Consider the following 13,721-nt stretch of genomic DNA (forward strand, 5'->3'; position numbering starts at 1 on the left):
GGGAGGTATTGGCCCGCGACTCTCCGAGCCCCGCTCGCGCCCCGGCCCTTCCCGGGCGCTCGGCCTCCTTCTTTCCCTCCTCCGCTCACCCCGTCTTCCGTGCGCGCCGAGCGCTGCGCTCGGCCGGCGTGCCTCGCGCCGTAACGGGCGGCCGGGGGCGCCAATCAGCGGGCGGCAGGGTGCCAGCCCCGGGGCTGCGCCGGCGAATCGGCGGGGCTCGCGGCCCGGGGTGGGAGGCGGGTCTACTGCGCGGCCGCGGCGGCGGCGGAGCAGCTCCCAGCCAGCAGCCAGCGAGCGCCGAGCGAGCCGCCCGGAGGTGGGTGCGCCGCGGCGCTGCGGCCGGCGGCGGAGGGCGCAGGGCGGAAGCGGAGGTGGGCCGGCGGGCGCGGCGGGGGAGGGCTCGGCCGTCCGGGCGGCCCGGGGGAGGGGGGTGGGATGCGGGCGGGCGCGCGCCTGAGGGGAGGAGGAGGGGCGGCGGCGGCGGCGGCGGCGGGACGCGCGTCCCCACCCCCTCCCTCCCGCGGGCGGTGGCCGAGCCTTCGCCCCCTCCCCGCGCGCCGGACCGCGGGCCGGGCAGTGGCTGGGGGGGCGGGGCAGGGCGGGCCGGGCGGCCGCGAGAGTGTTTTCAGTTCCGCCTCCAATCGCCCCTTCCCCTCTCCCCTCCCAGCCCCTCATCCCATTCGGAAGAGGAAGGAACAAAAGGTCCCGGACCCCCGGCTCTGACGGGGCGGGACCCGGAGCCTCGGTGCAGGTAAAGCGGCGGCGCCCGGCGGGCCCTCGGGGTTAGGGGTGTGTTTGCGTCGGGCTCGGGTCGGCGAGGCTCGCCGCGTCACATGGCCACGGGGGCCGGGGGCCGGGGTGTGGCGGGGTCGGGGCGCGGGGGCCGGGCAGGCGTGCGGGCGGGCGGGGAAGGGGTCGGCGCCCGAGCTGCCGGAGCTGCCCGGCCGGAGCGGGGGGCCTGGCCGTGGCCGGTCCTCTCCCGGGCGAACACGCTGAGTAGTTTGTGGTTCTGATTTTCAAAGCCGGAGGGACCGAGCTCTTGTTTCGGGAGTTGTTGGCAAGCCGTGTTAGGAGCGTGCGATACTTAGCTTCCACTTTTTTTTTTTTTTTTTTTGGTCCTTTAACCTTTGTTAACCATTCTGGTCCCGGGGTCTGAATTGCTCGTGTGTACTCTCACGCAGGCACGCACACGGCTGATAAACTCTGTCGAGAGCCTTCTGCACTCACTTGTGAAAGTTGCTCTGGGAGTGGAGCCTGTTAGTTTTTGTCACACGCCTTTAGAAAGCACGCTAATTGATTTCACGTATTCCAGACTTGGTTTACACGTTGGCAACTTTAATTGTTTAGTTCTCTCTTGGGGGGTGCCGTCCTTGTGGTTGGGTACTTTGGCCTTTTACTTACTTAACCTTTCTGTGGTTATGGTTTCCTTTTGATCCTAAACAAAAGAAAAACAATACCTAGGTTGGTTTTGTTGTTCCTTCTTCTTGACCCCCTAAAAGCTAAGTACTACCGGTTTGTTGTCAATGAAACCTTTATTTAAAAAAGCATCTCCAGGTAAGACGAGTTTGAACGCAGCATTTCCCATCAGAATCGTGTCTTGTTTGTTACAGTTTGGAGTGTCCTAAATTTTTGTTTTAGACTTCTAAGGAACACACGTAAAGTAGCTGTTAATGAATAAATAAATGGTCAGGCAAAGCGACTTGGAGTAATTCCATCTTTCAGAAGTGCTTCCAGAAATTTGAATTAATTTAAGAATTCTTAATAATTCTGTAATTTCAGTTTCTTTTCGTTTGTTCTCTGATTTTATATGAATTGAACCGTACTGTACTTGCGATGTAAGGATGTTTTTCCTTGAGCCGAATAAGATAATAAATTTGCTCTTACTCTGAAAGTGCATTTGCTATTATTATTCTAGTTTTGACCCCCTTTAAAAAGTTTTCCTGAGAAGTTTAAGTTAAATAGTTAAATGAAGTTTGAGGAGTTTTAATGTGAATAAGGAGATAAGTGAAGCAAATGTAACACAGATGGGTGAAATAATGTAAAATACAGTTCATAAATGTATTCTAGTTTGACAATTTTTTCATCTGCCTTAAAAAAAACCCACACAGGATATTGTGGAATTTTTCTCAATCAGAAGGTCATTTAGCAAACATTTATATTAAACTCAGAAAGTAACACTGATTTTTTATTTTTTTAATTTTTATTTTTAATTTATATTTTTATTTTATTTAGTAACACTGATTTTTAAATTTATTTTTAAAGTTCCTTGATTTTTGCCATAAAGTTAGTTGTGGTAGTAAATAAGGATATTTTGAGTCCAAGTGTACACTTAGTATTCTTAAATGTTAAAATTGAGTTTAAAGTAGTTTATTGGCAAATTTTTATTCATGTGATTTGAAACATCCATTTCTGGGCTTGTTGAGAAAGAAGTGGCTCTTAGAGCTTCGGTTTTGTACTTTGTGGTTATGCCTTCTAAAGCAATATCACATTGTAGGTGATGAGCAAAAGTTTGGTGTTTCATGGTTGGAATTTACCTATGCCTAGTCCTAAGTGATCAAATCTCTACACAGTCTGTAAGGTTCATGTAATAATAGTCTTGTAAGAAACCATGCCGGGTAATTTCCTGTTGTTTGTGGCTTGTCAGGCCTGGTATGTGTTTTAACGAAGTAGGAATTTGGGGATGGTTTTGTGTATTTCTGCAGTCACTCTTTTTAATAGGAACAAAGGTGGTTTCTACTTCAGGTTGGGAAAAGGTCCTCTTCTTATTTTCATATTGTAAATATTAGAATTCTGTTGCTGTGATCTTGTTACTTCACGTTTAGGGGAGATACGTGAGTAAAAAAACAGTTGAGCTGCATCATCTGATCAAAGACCCATTACATTTTTACATTTAGCAAGTATTTTCTGTTTTGGCTTTTATAAATGAAAGATCTCTTTATTCTTATTTGGTTTTTATTCTGTTAGCTTTGTTCTTTAGGACTCCAAAGGCCTTGTTTTGTAGCAGCTTTTTATACAGGTGTTTTTGTAATGCATATAAAAGCTGTATTTAGTGCAGTTTGGCAGATGGGGGCTTATTCATGTTCTTGGGACAAGAGTCATTTTTAGAGGATGGAGAGGGGCAGGTCTTAGATACTTTGTCTTCTGATGGGGTGAGAAGAATGGTTTTTAAGCTTTTAATTTTTGTAAGATGAAAGCTGTTTTCCATCAAGTATTGCAAGGGTATGTCAGAAATGAGAAATCCAAAGATTTCAAAAGCAATTCAGGAGAGGTTATACATTTATTCAACAAAATAACTTGTATTTATTGAACAAGTAGCATTTATTAATTTACTCAACAAATAAAATAGTCTTTGCTGTGTCAGTCCCTGGACCCAGCAATAAAGGATCTAACAAGAAACAAGTATGCCCCTGTTCCTTAATGGAAGAGAAGTGGAAACTCCTCCTATCTCCTGCCTATCCTCCAGTCTTTCGAGTAAGAAAAATCATGTTATTGTACAAATTGAGGGAGCTTGTGATGTATTACTGAGCCAGTTCCTAAAGTATGCTTACATTGCTTTCTGTCACATGTAGAGGACATCACCAGGGAAGATGTGTTAACTCATAGTGTCACTGGGAACAGTCTGTATTTGGGGGGCGGGGGGTGAGGGGAACTTGTCACCATCTTTGCACAATCTGTACAAACTGAAGATATGGCCAGTGTTACAGAAACATACTTGTTGCTGAACAGATGAACACATGTAGAGCTCTAAGCTTAACTTGCCTCAGTTTGATTATCCTTTGCCTTTTACTTCTAGAAACTGGCTGGAGAAAGAAAGCAAATCTGCATCAGACAGGTTCCATTGAAAGAATTGGAAATAAAGTGCAAAGACACTGAGCTACATCGAGGAAAAAGTTTGGGCTACAATCTCATATAGTGGAACCGTCTTGGGTTGTGGAGTCCGAACAACCTAGGCTGGTGGTTGGTTTCTCAGTTACAGTGTTGGGCAAATTGCTTAACTCATGAGCCTTGGTTTTCTGACAGAAAACAGAGATAATGACAACTGCCTCTTCCATTATTATAAGGATTAAATGATTGTGATTGAAATACATTGAACAGTTCCTCAGACCTAGGGTCCTCCCAGATGATCTCTTGCTCTCTTCTCTTTGTAGCTTTCATTCGTTTTCTTTCTAATCCAAATGATTTACCTACACTCTTATTCTTGACCTATTATAAAATGCATTTGAGAACCAGACACTAAGCTGTCAGTGGTCCTAAGTCCACACCTGAAGTTCTAATCACAGGAGACCCATTGAGACCCATCAGTAGAACCTGTTGGTATATATTTCACATGTTTCTAACAAAGTTATCTAGCTTCTAAGCCCACAGTAGATTAAAAAGAAGTAGATTGTGGGTAATGTGGGAGATTAAGGGGAGTGTAGTGGGGGGTGGGGTAGGAGGTTGGGGAACTGTTAGCCTACTGTTGTAAGAAAAAACAGATAACAGCCTGGTGAGGATAATAGAGATAATCTACAAGACACAAAACAAATATTCAGAGCCTAACTAGCATGTCTGGGACCATTCAGTGCAGGACCAGACCTGAAAGCAGAGTAATGAATGTTCATGAATTAGCTTAAACCATGTTTGGGAAAATCTTTTTAAGAGCGTAGTAATCTACATAATATACTTTAGATTGTCATTCAGGATGATTAGCAAATGTTCCTAAAGGGGTAGAACGTTATGCGCTGTCAAAGGACTTATTTCGTGAAAGATCCACAGTACCTACTATGACCAACATGGTTTTCATTTGTTCTGCCGTTTAGAGCAGCACCGTGATTCCAGACTGAGAAGGCCTTCCTTTTAGGCCAGTAGTAAAGAAAGGTGATCTAATGGTATAGCACTCTCTGCCCCCCGCCTTTTCTTCAGAGTAAGTCATTCTTTGTCAGTCTGCAGGGGTGTCATCTAAAATGTTTTACTCCAGCTTTAAGACAGAGTGTGCTAGGGACGCCTGGGTGGCTCAGTTGGTTAAGCAGCTGCCTTCGGCTCAGGTCATGATCCCAGCATCCTGGGATCGAGTCCCACATTGGGCTCCTTGCTCTGCAGGGAGCCTGCTTCTCCCTCTGACTCTGCCTGCCACTCTGTCTGCCTGTGCTTGCTCTTGCTCGCTCTCTCTCTGACAAATAAATAAATAAACTCTTTTTTTTTTTTTTTTTTTAAAGACAGTGCTAGATTTCAAGGACAGAACATGTGTGGATGGTTGGCTAGTCTGTCTGCTGAGGGCTTCTTGAAGCCTCTTGTGTGACTTTGATCCAGTATTAGCCTTAAAAATTTCTTTCTTTTTTTTTTTTTTTTTTGGATTATTCTCCCTCCTACCTCTGAGTTACTTTCTAAATCATCTACTCTATTAAATACTCATTGGTGACCTATACATAGCCTTTGCTATTTTTTAAAGTTGTTTTTTTTTCCCACAAGTAGTACAAAAGTAACTCAGTCTCACTCATTTAAAAATGCAGTTTCGGGCTTCTTGCTGGTTTCTGATCAATTTTGATCATTATTCCAGATTGTTAAAATTGTAATATATTCAATTAGGACATATTTCAGTGCTGATTCTAGATAGACATATATCAAGGATAGCTTTCAGCTGCAATTTCAGTAATTTCATGTGAGGAGAATATAATTTTGCCAAGCTAGTTGAATTTAGACACTGCCTCTGATTTGGCCACATAGCCAGAAACATTAGGGTAATTCTCTGATTTACATAGTTGTCTTACATTCTAGAGTGGACGGGTTCCTCTTAATGCATCTGAACCAGCAGTGGAACTGGTGCCTGGTAATTTAGATCTGCCTTTAGTTGGTGCTCACAAGAAAACAGAAATCCTAAAGTCAGTGATTTTAATCCCATTAAAATTTGTGAGTTTATTGTGAAAAGGTCACTAATTCTCCTGGGTAGTTCTGTACTGTTTCAAGATTTGAAATTATTTTGGCCTCAAGACGAAAGCAGTGGAAAGTGAGTGTAGACCTTCAGTTTTATCTGTTCAGTCCACAGGTCCAGTTTGCAGCTGAAGACCTGCAGTTCCTTTAATCTGGTGTCCCTACTCCTAACTTTTTAGGGAGAGGACATAGTTTCAGGCTTAATGTATTCGGTTAGTAAGGAAGAATAATCCTGGAGGGGAGCCACTGGAAGTCCATCAAGTTCATTATCTTGAGTCTTTTAATTCAAAGAACACTGGATCTGAGGAAGTAACATGGGAAATCTGTGATCTTGTAATTTGCCCATGTTTAAGGTAAAGTACATTTTCATATGCTGCTTCAGCTCTTCCAACAATTCTATAAAGAGATAATGGCTAAGGTGTTTTGTAAATATGAGGGAAATGTTCTATCTTAATCCCATCCTTCATAACAAAATGTGGGGCAGTGAATCTGATTTGCAAAGTTGACAGAATAAAACTCCTAATAAATGCTACAATGGGAGTTGGGCCCATGGGCTTTCTCTCTTGATTTGAATGAACTATGGAAACTTTTTTGTTGAGTAGAGCTGTTCTATCTGTGGCAGTGAATGCAAATTTTCCGTGTTTAGACCAACCTTTTACTTCCTAGACAGGTGGTTAGGGTGTAGTTCTTGTAAACTGGCCAATTAAACTTTTTATTTATAAAATGTTTTAAGTATCAGGAGGGTCCTACTTTGGCCTGAGGTTTGTACGCTGGTGATTTCTGCTAACCCCATAGTTATCAGACTGAAAGCACACAAACACCTATGCACACAACAACCAGAAGCCTTTTGCAAAAAAAATCTAAACAACAACAACAAATAAAACATTCTGCAGAATCTCAAAATGTAAGGGGAATGGGCAGTTGCTGAAGCCCTGCCTCCTTGCTTTTCTTCTTCCTGGGGAAGCCTTTGGAGCTCCACTGAAGAATAATAGATTGTGAAGAAAAACCTTGGCTGCAGACTCAAACTAACAGGGTAGACACTAGCTGCATGTCGCCATTTAGCACTTGAATTGAGACTACAGTAACTGAGGAAATAAATGTTAAGCTTAATTTAATAGAAAGTTCTTTGGAACAGCCCTGTTCCGGACTTGGCTTTGACTGCCTGAGAACTGTACCCACTTGATGTGGCTGTGAGTGGCTGCTTCAGCAGAAGGTCAAGACAGACTCTGGGAGTTTGAAGGGCAGTTTGAGTACTGAATATTCTTGCTGAGTTAAGTCTGGGCCTGGGCCTTGTGTGATCTCCTAATAATTGGGTGCCCCCTCCTTTTTTAAAAAAATCTGGGAATGATAAATCAGTATGTAATTTTATGTTTATAAACTGATTATAGACGTACAGATTCCATACAACTCGTTCAAGGTGAAAGGAATAGAACTCCCAAGAACAGGTAGTCTGTTCACACAGCAGTCCCTGTGTAATGTGGACTTTCACTGAACTGACGACCAACTTTCAGGGTTAAATTCAATCTGTCACGTTGGGTTTTGAAAGTCCATAAAACTGAATATGTGAATGTTTTCTCTTTGCTTTAGTTTAAAGGCACCCATCGTTCTCCATCCTTTGGGGCCACCTTAGGTTTCCAATGGCAATGTCCTTCCTTACTAGCTTGCAACTTTGGAAAAAAGCATAGTAACAGTGAGAATTGAGTAATCTGTTTTTCAGTGTCTTTATTTTTTTTTTAATGCTTTCCGTGATCCTCATTTCTTCGACTAAAACCATTGTAAAAATCCACATCATTAGTATTTGCTTTTTTCTCTACCCTTGTGATATTCGTTTGAACATAGATTGCCAAAAATCTTAAAGTGATTTTATACTACTACTGGAAGGATCTTTAGGTGATCTTTAGATAGTACCATCACATTTCAAGTGTTTTATGTTGAAATATCTGATTTGATTTTCATTTGAAATAAAAATTGATACAGGTATTTGGGGAATATTTTGTATTTTCAGTTTGAATACATTTGAAACCTACATTTGCTTTCTGTATTTAATCACTTCCTTTGTTCTACACTTGAACCTCGTGAAATGTTTTTTTGCCACTCTTCATATTCCATTTCCTACCTCCCTTTCAGAAGTCACCAGTGAATTCTGAATAGCCAAGTTTAGCAGTGTTTTTCAGTTATACTGTTTTCAGTGTTTACCATTATTAGCACCACGCTCTAACCAACTGAGCTATTGACTATACTCTTTACCTAGGTTTCTTAAAATCTCACAGACCTGCTGAAACAGACCCAGATTAGGCCCATTCCACCTGCTACAAATATTGGATAAAATGAAGGACTTTATTTCTCTTACGTATATAGTTGATCTAGAGAGGAGGAGGAGAGGAAAGGAAAAGAGGAGAGAGAGAGAAATCTACCAGAAACCTGGAAATCAGTCTGTGTTAAGGAAAAACTGGCTTTGGGGGAATTTACTAGATAAGAATCTAGTAGCTAGGGTTGGAGTTGTAATGCTAGGACGCAGGCAACTATATGTTAAGAGAGAGAGTGTGTGTGTGTGTGTGTGTAGGAACTATTCCAATATTGAAACATCTGTGGCCTCTGGGAAAAACAAGACTCAATCAAACCTCTCCATGAAGGAACTAGAAAAACACTAGTCTTTGTAGATAGACCTAAAGATCCCATGAAGGCCAAGCATGATCGGATAAAAAGCAGATAGCGGCTACATGTAGAATGATGGGCTTTTAAAATAGGTAATACACAATTGTCAAAATTCAAAAGCTACAAAAGGACATATGGTGAAAATTTTTGCCAGCCTGTCCCTTGGCCCACCCAGTTGCCTATCCAAAGGCTAGTAGCATTAGTAGGTTTTTGTGTAATGCTCCAGAAGCTCTGTGGATATATGAGCAACTTTGTGCATATAGTACCTTTTAGTACAAATGGTCGTATATTTTACGTAACAGTGAATCTTGTAGATTAGTCCACATCAGTACATAATAAGTACCTTTTTACTTTGGTTTATTCTCTCTGTGGGTGCCTGTAATATATTTGAATGGTTGTCCATTGATGGACAACCGTTAGGTTATTTCCAGTCTCGTGGTATTAAAAAGTGTTGCAACAAGTAAACTTTGTTTATTCATCATTCTATACATGCATGAGGTAGATTTCTATAAGTAGGTTAATAAACATTTTATTTATGTTTTGTTTGTACATTTATTAATAAATATATGTTTATTTTAGGGAATGTACTTTTTTTTAAGGAGGTAGTGCATGTGCATGGTGCAAAATTCAAAAGGAACAAAATAGTAAATAATGAAAAGTAAGTCTCCCTTAGATCTACCTCCTGCTTCCCCATTCCAGTTTCCAGAAATGGAACCACCATTAGTGAGCCTCTTTCCTGTGTATCTTTTTCTAGATCTGCTCTGTCTAATGTGGCCAGTAGCCACATGTGGCCATTGAATACTTGAAATGTAGCTAGTCAAAGCCTAGATGGCCTGTGAGTATAAAATACACAGGCTATTTACAACAGTACAAAAAATAGAATGTATTTTAATTTTTAGTGCTGATTGCACATTGAAAGAGTATTTTGGATATACTGGCATAAATTAAATTATTTAACTGATTAATACTTTTACTTTAGTTTTTTAGTTTTACTTTAGTTTTTTCTACTAGCCATAGCTACTACTGTGGCTAATAGAAGATTTACAATTGAGTATGTGGATGGCATCCTGTTTCTGTTGGGCAGCACGGGCCTAAAGAAATTCCATGTGGATACAAACATGTAGGAATATATGAGGATTTCTCTTCTCACGCAGGTGTTTTTTCTTTTGCATTATAGTCTGTGGGAGCAGAAGTCTCTCGCGAAGATGATAGTTAAAAGAGACATATCAGGCAGTTAGTTCTTCACGGTCTCATTTATTCTTACCCGTTCACCATGATCACTCATGGGTCTCATCAATGAAACACATGCTTCCATTGACTTTTATGATGTTTGTGCACTTTGGAGAGAAGCCAGACATTATTCTTGGCTCTATGTTTTTGAACCCACTCTAATTTGCAGTGATTGCCTCTACACCTAGGACACAGCTGTCATCCTGGGATTCTCCTTCATGGTCCTCCTATGGCATTCTTCACTTTCTTCTTTGTTGGATATCTTATTCTTTTGGCTCTCCCTCCTTTGACAGAACATATCCTTCAAGACCTTTTTTGGGAGGGAATATGGTGGGTAGATTTCTGGAGATTTAATATGCCTGAAAATACTTTTATTTTGCCCTGGTTGGTTAATAGAATTCTAGGTTGGAAGTATTTTTTTTTTTTCCTTCAGAATTATGAAGGCATTGGTCTGTTGACCTCGCTTACAGTATTACTCTTAAGAAAACCAAAGCTCTTCTGATTCTTCTCTAAGTAACCTGCTCTTTCTCCCAGAAGACTTGAGGCTTTTTCTTTGTCTTTGGCATTCTGAAGTTTTACCCTTACCAGCCTGGATGTGGGTATGTTTTCTTTTGTCCTGAGGTCTTGATCCTTGGTTGGCCCTTTAGATCTGGAAACTCCCATCTTTTAGTTCAGGGGTTATTTCTAGATTTCTTTGACCCCCCCCAACCCCCAACCTCTGATGTCTTTTTGAAGTCCTGTTTGGATATTGGACCTTCTGAATTGGTCCTCCAGTTTTCTTCACTTTATCTGCTATTTTCCCTCCTGTTTTTTTTTTTTTTTCCCCCTGCTATTTTTCCTTCCTACTAGAAGATTTCCTCTATCTTACTTTCCAACCCTTCTATTGATGCCCCCCACTTCTGCTATCAAAAATCAAAAACTATCAAGTTATTTAAGAACTCTTCTTTTATTCTGTGAATGTGTCTTTTGTAAAGCAAGCTCTTCTTGCTTCAGGATTGCTCCCTTGTTTTTCTATAGCTGTGTTGATGATTTTTACAGTGTTTTCTTTTTCTGTATGGTCTCAGATTTCTTGAGTTGCATTTTCTGTTTTTAGCTATTTTTCCCTTAGGTAATGAGAGTCATCTTTGATTACAAGGGTAGGGGTCCAAAAAGCTGCTTGGAAACTGAGCAGGTGGGTGAGTCTTGTCTCCTTTCAGTTTCGTGGTAGAGTGGTCTGTGTGGGCTGTTTGTTGGTAAACTCTCAGTATTAGTATCTGTATGTCTGTCTTCGTGGGTTTGGTCAGGTACCCTGAAAGAGTCTTGATCTGACTAAAGGGGTAAAGGTCTGGCTGCTAGTATTTTGGGAGCCAGAACCCAGTGGAGGAAGGGGTCAGGAGTCTGCATTTAGCATACAGTGTACTCCTGTTCCTTCTTTTCCTAGTGGTCCCCGGGTATTCTTCTAGTCCAGTGAGACTGTTTTACTCTCTGCTGAGAATAAACATCTAATCTTCCATAGAGGGAGAGGAACAAGTACCCAGTGACAGAGTCGGGGAGCAGGTCTGAGGATGTCATTGCTTCTCAGGTATCTCTCATCGAATCCTGCCCATTTCATTGTCTCCTCTCTCAGCCCTCAATGACTGGTGCTGTCTTTTACTTAACCCTTTGAGAGTTCTGCTGTGAAAATCAGGATGTTTCCCCACACCTCGCATAGAGTTAGTAATTCTCTGATCTGTTCAACAGTGATTACTCATCCATTCATTTTCCAGTTATCAAAATTTTGCTTGTTTTCTTTTTTTACTCTTCTCTCTATGATGAGATTGTCTTTTTTCTAATTCTTTTGTTATGATTTTTAATAGGCTGCTGTTTTCACCTGCAACTTACTGATTAAAGTTTTCCATTAAAAATATTATTAAGGATAATCTTCTGAAAGAATAAGAATTAGAACGTATAACTTCAAATCAGGATGAGGGAGTGGAAATAAATTTGATCATTCCAACAGAAGGTAGAAGGGGGGAAAGCAAAGAAGATGCTTGGGAATTAGAAAATGCAAAGTAAGATGATGGAAAATTAGCTGAAGTATTTTCATGAACCCAATACATAATTTCAGGAAAAGCTTACTGATTAGAAGAGAATGAAACATTAAAAAAACAAAAAAACTCAAGTAGATGCTTTTTATTAGTAGACATACCTAAAAGTATGATGACATAATTTCAAGGTAAAGGAATAAAAAAATAGACACTGGGTGTAATCTATGTCTTAATCCATCGTGGGCTGCTGTAACAGGATTCCACAGACTCAGGGCACTTAATGGAAAACAAGTTTTTATTTCTCATAGTTCTGGAGGCTAGGAAGTCCAAGTTCAGGGCACCAGCAGAGTTGGTATCTGGTGGAGGACCTGCTTCCTCCTTTGCTGTCACCATGTATGGTGGAAGGAGGCAAGGGAATTCCCTAGGGTCTCTTTTATAAGGACACTAATCCCACTCATGAGGAGATATTTGTTAGTAAAGAACTAAAAATTAATGAGCTAAGTATACAATGTAATGAATTAGAAAAAGGAGGGAAATAAAGTTGAGAAACGTTAATGATAAAAGTAATCAGATCAGTTAAATGGAAGGTGCTAAGCTGAAAAGACTACATTTGCTAAGTTTGATAGAGGAAGAAAAAAGGGCACAAATGTTTAGAAATCAAAAAGGATATGACTACAAAGTGAGATTTAAAAAAAACTGAGAACACTGTGAAGAGCTTTATGCCTTTAAATTTGAAAACAGGATCCACAGTTTCTTGTGAAGTAAATGACCAAAATTGGCTTAAGAATAAGAAACTTGACAGGATTATTTATTTTATTTACTTATTTATTTATTTTTAAAATATTTTATTTCTGAGAGAGAGAGCGCGCGCTCACAAGCAGGGGAAGCAGCAGGCAGAGGTGCTGAGCAAGGAGCCTGATGCGGAGCTTGATCTTAGGACCCTGGCATCATGACCTGAGCAGAAGGTACATGTGTAACCCACTAAGCCACCCAGGGATACTGACAAGATTTATAATTTAAAGAAAATTTAAAGTCTTAAGCTAGACATCTACCTGCAGCAAAATAAGATTAAATAAAAACCCAAAGCCAAAAACCCAAATCCCAAGTGAAAACCCCAGATGGACGAATTGTATAAAACATACGAAGAGGGGCACCTAGGTGGCTCAGTTGTTAAGCATCTACCTTTGGCTCAGGTTGTGAGATTCTGGGATTAAGCTCCACTTTGGCCTTCCTGCTCAGCTGGGAGTCTCTTTCTCCCTCTTCCTCTGCCCCTCTGCCTGCTTGTGTGTGCTCTCTCTCTCTCTTTCAAATAAATAAATTTTTTTAAAAAATGAAGACTCAGTAACCCAGTTTTATACAGAATGTTAAGAAAATAACACAAAATTATTTTGTTAGGCTACTGTAATCTTGATACTCTGGGTGGGACAAGTGTAGTATGCAAAGGAGATGGCTAGACCACGTCTCAATAATAAATGTGGCAATAGAAATTTTAGGTAAAATGTTAATATTTGCTTAAAAAAATACCATGACTAATAAACGAGTGTGTCTCAGGAACATAAAGATGATTAAACATTAGAAAACCCGTAAATGAAATCAGCACATCAAAGGAGAAAAGCCATATGATCTTCATGGTTGAAGGGGAAAACGGCATATGACTAAATTCTGTACTCATTCTTAGAAAACTTAGGAGTATAAGAGGACTTGCTTAATTTGAATGGTGTTGGTTAAAAAAAACAGACCCAGAAGTGTACAGAAGGCATGATTCCAATTATATGAGTTTCTAGAACAGGTAAAATTACTTTGATAGAAATCAGATCAGTAACTGCCTGGGGTGAGGAAGGTGGATTGAAAAGGGACACAAGGAAGCTTTCTGGGATGATGGTTATGTGGATGTATGCATTTCTTCGGAACTGATCTAACTAT

At 40.9% G+C, this 13,721-nt stretch overlaps 1 protein-coding gene across 5 annotated transcripts in view; it reads left to right on the forward strand.

Moving 5' to 3' along the window:
• The first annotated feature begins 215 nt into the window (after positions 1 to 215).
• SMAD2 (SMAD family member 2) overlaps positions 216 to 13,721 on the forward strand; it is a 75,265-nt gene continuing 61,759 nt past the window's right edge. Inside the window, exons 1-2 of one of the 5 annotated variants that reach the window (XM_044243029.1) lie at positions 263 to 316; positions 668 to 751. The gene's annotated coding sequence lies outside the window, so the exon portion shown is untranslated. Of the gene's footprint in view, positions 317 to 337; positions 372 to 624; positions 752 to 13,721 lie in introns of those variants that run through there. The other 4 variants (XM_044243030.1, XM_044243032.1, XM_044243033.1 and 1 more) reach the window with 4 other exon arrangements.

The sequence above is a fragment of the Neovison vison genome, chromosome 3 (assembly GCF_020171115.1).
Source record: "Neovison vison isolate M4711 chromosome 3, ASM_NN_V1, whole genome shotgun sequence".
In the NCBI taxonomy this organism is placed as follows: domain Eukaryota; kingdom Metazoa; phylum Chordata; class Mammalia; order Carnivora; family Mustelidae; genus Neogale; species Neogale vison.